This window comes from Argiope bruennichi, chromosome 4, assembly GCF_947563725.1.
Source record: "Argiope bruennichi chromosome 4, qqArgBrue1.1, whole genome shotgun sequence".
NCBI classification, from domain to species: Eukaryota; Metazoa; Arthropoda; class Arachnida; order Araneae; family Araneidae; genus Argiope; species Argiope bruennichi.
This window is the reverse complement of record NC_079154.1, coordinates 17294265-17301249: the sequence shown is the minus strand read 5'-3', so window position 1 is coordinate 17301249 and position 6985 is coordinate 17294265. Positions and strand designations below refer to the sequence as shown.

The 6985-nt window shown below is 25.8% G+C and overlaps 1 protein-coding gene across 1 annotated transcript in view; it reads right to left on the bottom strand.

Moving 5' to 3' along the window:
• Positions 1-763: 763 nt before the first annotated feature.
• Positions 764-6985, bottom strand: part of LOC129965430 (octopamine receptor beta-2R-like) — a 190143-nt gene continuing 183921 nt past the window's right edge. Inside the window, exon 3 of the mRNA XM_056079290.1 lies at positions 764-968. The gene's annotated coding sequence lies outside the window, so the exon portion shown is untranslated. The remainder of the gene's footprint in view (positions 969-6985) is intronic.

Genomic DNA, 6985 nt, shown 5'->3' with positions numbered 1-6985 from the left:
CGTTGAGATATTTATTTGTGTATGTGTTTCCACTTCTCTTAACAATTTGATTGGTGAATTTAGATTCTTTTAAACTACTATTTAAATATTGTAATATCCTACAAAAGGACATTCCTTTTCAAAATTTCACATCACTTAGAGAATGATAAATAATTTTAAGGCCACTGTTAAGCAGGATAGATTGTTTCTTATATTTTGTTCCTAAATTTTCTCTACATGCTCTTATGTTAATGAAAATTACTATTGCTTTGAATAGCCAGCCGTAATATTTTCAGAATCTGATTATTAAATATGAATCCTTTATTGTTCTAGGAATGAAAATATAGCTTGTTTGGTGCAGCAAACTGCTGACATATATCTAATTCTGCAGAAATCCTAGTTTGTAATTACAAATACCTCTGCAGTAAGGAAATGTTTCTGAATTAACACAGACAAGAATGGAATTGTCTATTGGAACTTTTCTAGCCAGAAGCTAATATTGTAGAAACTGATGCAAACACGAAAGCTTGGGTGTTGTTAGTCCATTGTTAGTCTTAGACATCTTGAACATATTTATTACAGTAAACAGTCACTTCATTCATCCATACAGATAATCACGAATATATATGCATATACGAAAAAGTAACATTTGAGTCCATGACGGTTAGATAGTTTGTATATTCCTGTGCAGTGTATAATACACAGTCTTTGGTTTATTTTTAAATAATTCACTCTGATTGAGGTGATTAGTCTTATATGTTGCCCGATTAACAAAGTACACAAGCCATGTTTCAGTAAATATCAGATAGAATCGAGGTTTTCTTGCTTCCAGAAAATTAAGGTAGTCACAAAATATTTACTAAGTTGTTTGTAGTATCGAGTTTCCAGTGTGAAAGTCCATTTAGTAGATATATTCGTTGATTGCACATTTTTATTCCTGAATATTTTTTCATTGGTTTATCAAGAAGTGACATTGGCAATAGATGATTCTGAAACAGAAAAAAAGGAATATAATTAGTAATTCAAATTAAATTTCAATATTTGCTATAATATATTATTATATTATTTGAAATGAAAAAAACCCCACTATAATATTTACGCCAAATCCGAATATTTATAAACAACTCGAATTGCAGTTATATTATGCGTATGGTTTTAAATAAAATATAAACAATATGAGGGAAACGAAGATTTTTTTAAATTAAAAACAGATTACTTCAAAATATTGTAATTACAATTTTAAAATTTTTAAAAACTGTGCTCGCATAATCTTATTTTTTCTACATAATCAAACATTTAATTTTTTTCAGTCTCCGTAAGTCAGAAATGCCGGCAACAGATATTATGCTATGTTTCTCATGATCATTTTATGTTGTATTATTACATTAAAATTCTTTCCATTATAAACATTGAAATAATACTTTCATATTATTCATTCTGTTGTATTTTCTACAAGAAACAAAGTATGAAATCAGGAGGGTTACATTTTTGAAGGAGGAAGAAAACATTTTTTATAGATTGTGCAAATTTATTTCATTTAATGTGCTAATGTAAAGTCATTATTTTAAAAAAAAGGAAATTATATTTCTTTCCATGAATTAAAATTTTTTGTAAAAACCCATTTAATTGAACATAAGTATTTATCAATTTAAAATCAATGGAAACAACAATTTAAATTAGAAAATTTTCCATTGTATCCTAAGACATAATGATTAATTGAAAAAATAATCAATCAAATTAAATTTGATTTCTTCTGCAAACAAGTATATAAAAGTTTCTTTTCTTTTCTATAATCAAAACAACAACTCAAGGTACGTACCACAGTAAGAATAAACGGGACATGATTAAAGTAAAATACTATAAAGAAGAACACTTTTAGGGGTTTAAGATATTCATAATAAGATTCATAGAATTAAAAGAACTTCATTTCAAATATACAATTTCACTACACAATATATCTAGTAACGATGTTTAAAATGAACTTCTTTTGACGTCTATCAGTTTTTTTTTTTCATATATCAATCTATTTTTACGTTAGGATCTTGTTCAAGATTATTTGTCTAGTAAAGTTGCTCTCATACCGCCAATTTGAGATCCCTTTTCTAAAACATAAAATATATTACTTAACTGTTTAATTTATGATTTCCTAATGCTAATCTGAACTAGAATTCATATTGTAATTCATTTAAGAATTTAAAAAAATCAAAACGAACTGAAAATGGAAAATTAAAATCGATGAAAATTTCTTTACCTGAATAATATATTAATATTTATATTGGTATTATTATATATTCAAAATAATTTTGTCAGTTAATAAGATTTTATAATATCCAAAAATATATAATATAATAAATTTTGTGGTGAATGCAGAAATATAATAAATCCAGTTTTATTACAAATAGCATTACATTTTTTATATTTCTATTTTTAACACAAGCGCGTATTCGAAAGATTAAAGAAATCTTTTTTTTTATTTCCATGCTGACTTGAAGAATTTCAAAATAGAAAAATGCCCACCTAACAAAAAATTAACATAAATAGCAATATTAATTAAATAAAGAGTAATAAAATAATAAGCAAATTTATTTACATAAGAGAAAGAGAACCTATTAACACTCATTTATTTCCAATGCAAAAACTCTAACCCAAACGTAGAGAAATTTAAATCGCTACGTCGCATTAAATAGAATTTAGCAAAATTATCTCAAAACAAGTGAAGATAAAAATTAGGAAGTGAAACAAGATACTTATTTTTAATCTTTTTTTGTTGAAGAGAAGAGACGCAATTTCTTTTGTTTTTACCTTGACTAACGTGAACAAGGATTTTTGAGCCAATATTGAAGTTTAAAATGACAGGTTAATAATTAGTTCCGAAGCAGTGTGGTATAAATCGCATTATTGAGGCTTATCAGAGAAGCAAGACTATTATTACTTTTTTTTGTAAGTAGGAGCAGTTTATGAAGATAATCTCATATTTTTATCGGGTTAGATAAAAACAGGGAATAGTCTTCTCTTTATGAAGAATTAAAATTGCTCCTGACTTATTATTTAGAGCTTATTATTTCTTATTGCTTTTACTAGATGTTTACTTGTTTCGCAACTTGAACTGAGACGGCCTGTTTGTCCATCTTGGTTTAAATAAATATATCACTTCGTACTAATAATACATTTTAAATAATATTTATATTTCATTAATATTTAAAGTGTTCGAAATATGAAATTTAAAATATTTGATAATGAATATAATAGAGATAATAAATGTGACTATTGTAAATGAAAATTCTTAGGTTTTTTTTTCTTTTTTTTTTCCAGAAATATATTTTTAAACATTTATTTAAAAAATTACTTAGAACAGCTGTCTATTAAGACTTCAATAAAAGAAAAAAATTACTCTTTGCTTGAATCAATATAAAACCAAACATTCTATAGAAATTTAATGAAATAAATGTATTTTAGTAAATAAAAAAAAGGTAAAGCATTTTCGTTAATGAAATGTATAAAAAAGATAAACGTATTTTAATTAATGTTTGAAAGTTAAAGTATTTTAATTAATGAAAATTATAAGGAATCAAAATAATAATTAATATTTACTTTTTTTTAATAAAGAAGTAATAAGTTAGCAGTGATTCAGAAAACACTCTTTTAAATTTTAATTTAAAAAAAATAAAATAAATGGAATAAAAGTATGTATCAAACTTCTCATTCTTTCTTATGGGTTCAAAATATATGTAATATTTTTACAAATTTCTAAATATATTATATTTTTCATAAACATAATGCACGCTGTAAATGAATCGATGCTATGCAATTCTATGCCACGGTACAATCCTCCCCGAAGGAAGTACGTCCCGTCATCGATGGAAGGAGTCAGATCCCCCACCTATTAGTGTACCCTCCAGGGTGGCGAGATCCAGCCATCATACCGGAAGCCTCTCATCCTCATTTCGAGTTGCCCTACTGGGGGTTAGCAAATTTCAGTATTCTGAATAACGCTAAATACAGAGGGTGATTCATCGTACTAACTAGCAGGGGAGGTAGAGAACATAATCATAGAAAAAGCATGCCGCAATCCTATTTTTTGTCTTTAAAAACGGGATGTCTCAATTCAACTCAACAAGGTGTTTTATTTCTAACTTCTATATTAGTAAAATATTTTTATGAAATTTCCAATAGTGGTTTTATTCATTTAAAACAATAATTTATTGTACGGTAATACATGGGTGCAAATGACACAAATAATAAGAAAAAAAAAGACAAGGCATTTAATAGCGTCGTCGTTGACAATGCTTACAAGAACTGTTCAAAATCGTGTCTACTAACAGTAATTCATGCTCGACGGTGTCGTTAGAGCGATTGGAATGCACTTCAAAAGATATCAGGTATTTCAAACAGACATGCATCAGGTACTGACATTTGAGATAGGGGATCCTCAAATAACTCAACTGGAGTCTCATAAACAAAATTCTACAGAAGCCTCCAGAAAAAATAATTTTTGGTCGACAAGATCTGGAGATTGAGGTGGCCAAGGGAGTCATTCACTACGTTCAATACATCGCGCCTCAAAACTCTCTATTCTTTTTCTTTCCAATTTGCTACATTTTTCTTTCTTTTCGCGTAATTTCCTGCGTTTGCACCTCACCGCGTCACTTACTCACCATATATTCCTATTACAATAAATGATTGTTTTGAATAAATGTATCGTTGTTTAAACTTTCATCAAAGTATCTTCACTAGTATAGAAATTAGAAACTAACCATCTTTTTTCACTTGAATTGAGACGCCTTGTATCTATATCTAAAGAAATGGATTGTGACATGGGTCTTCTATGGGAATACTATTCGAATCCTTGTTTTCTAACTTCCCTTCAAGTTTGTGATATGAATTTGGAATTACCCTGTATTGAAAATTATTTTAAGTATTCAGAATTTTGAGTTAAATTAAATTTTCGGCTTTAAATATTACACTTAAAATAATTTCAAATATTTAAGTACTTCTGATATTATTTAAACTGCCTCATCAATGTTGTTGCTTATTACCGTGTTATTAATGATTTGGTTAATTAAATGAATTTTTAATGCCTCTAACTAGATGTAAGTTTTAAAGAAAACTATTTTTATGCTCTCAAAATTTTTTATTTAATTACATATGAACTCAAATTCTGAATTCATTAAAAACTTTTTGGATAATGCATGCGTTTTAAAATAGTACACAAGACATAGAGTTTGAAAATAAATTATACGTTGCTAAAACGTCTAAAAATCCAATATTTCTTTCACACATTATGATAATCAGTAATTCTATATTAATAACAACGCATCTGATAATTTTCTATAGCAGTAATTAATTGTTTTGACATTAATAAAGAAAAATTAAATGTTTGTATTTAGCAATTTAAACTGAAAATTAAATGGGAAGAAATGTAATATCCTGTACAAAATCTTAATATTTGCTTTAAACGCATTTTACATGACTTTAAAATTTTCAGAAAGCTTCGTATGATGATACAACTAGAAAACTATAAGTTAATAAGCAAATGATAGAAAAAATTTCTAATTGTTTCCATTTTTCCAAATCAGAATTAGAAATTTTCTTATTTATTTAATTCATATTATTTGAAGGAGGTTAATGGTGGAAGTTTCATAAAAGTTTGCTCAATTTTTTGTATATTAAGAAATAAATTCTCACATTCTGAATATATATATATTAATGAAATAATTTTCTATGAAATATTTGTAAATTCCTATTATTAAGTTTTATTATATGAGAAAGAATAAAGTTTATTCCTTTCTTAATATATAAAGAAGATTTTAAGGAAACATTACGAAAATATTATTAATTTTTGATAACAAAGAGTATTTTCAAATAAATAAGTAAATATTTGAAAACTAACAACATATTACCTGCATACTAAATATTGCATCAACTTTATTTACAGTTAAAAATGGATATAATAAACTGTAGACAAATCCTGCCTTTCTGAGAAAGATCTTTTTAAATGACCCTGCAAAACTTAAGTAAGTAAATGTTGAATTAATCTACTGAAAAATTTGCATTTCTATATTAAATTTTTGAAATTATTCTTAAATGTCAAGTCATAAAGCCTTTGCAAATAACAGTGACATCGTAGAAGAATCTTATTATGAATGTAAATGTAAGCTTATGAAGGCTTATCTTTCAAATCCTTTTAATGATTGATCATTTTTGGATGAGTCACTTTCTTTTTATCTTCTTGAAAGGAGATTTCTTATGTAAGCTGTCTCTAAACAGTGAATCAGAAAGATTCTGAAATATTTTGATTTTTCTTGGAAGAACCAAATGTTAATAATTTATTCGCAGTTATTTTATTATATAAACGAATAATAGTTCTTAAACACATTCTAAAGACATATATTTTAACAGAATACTATAGTCATATATTTTAACAGAATACTATAGTCATATATTTTAACCGAATTCTATAGTCATATATTTTAACAGAATACTATAGTCATATATTTTAACAGAATACTATAGTCATATATTTTAACAGAATAGTGACATTTGTTTCGAATGTCAAACATTGAAACATGTTAAAACCACTATTTTATAAAATATATTATTGTAAACTTTCTATAATCTTTTGCTTATTTTTAAAAAAACTAGCAAATAATTTGTCGAAATTTAATAATAATTTATATGCACTAGATATGGTCTGAAGAATAATGAATATAAAATTATGCAGATGAGTATGTTTTAACAATTTCCTTTTTTGGCATATGTAATATGTGCAAAGATTATATTTTTAGTAAATATTATTTACTTTAAATATTTACTGTAAATAAAATCTAAAACATTACAAAACATTTTTAAATATCTCATAGAATATTATAAAAAATATTCCTGAGAGAAGTTAAACCTGTATTTTCTTTTTTAATATGTTGTTTGTTATTTATCTTTATCAAAGATTGCATATAATCAAAAGCAATATCTTAGAACATGAACTTTATAAGAATATAAAAATATAGAA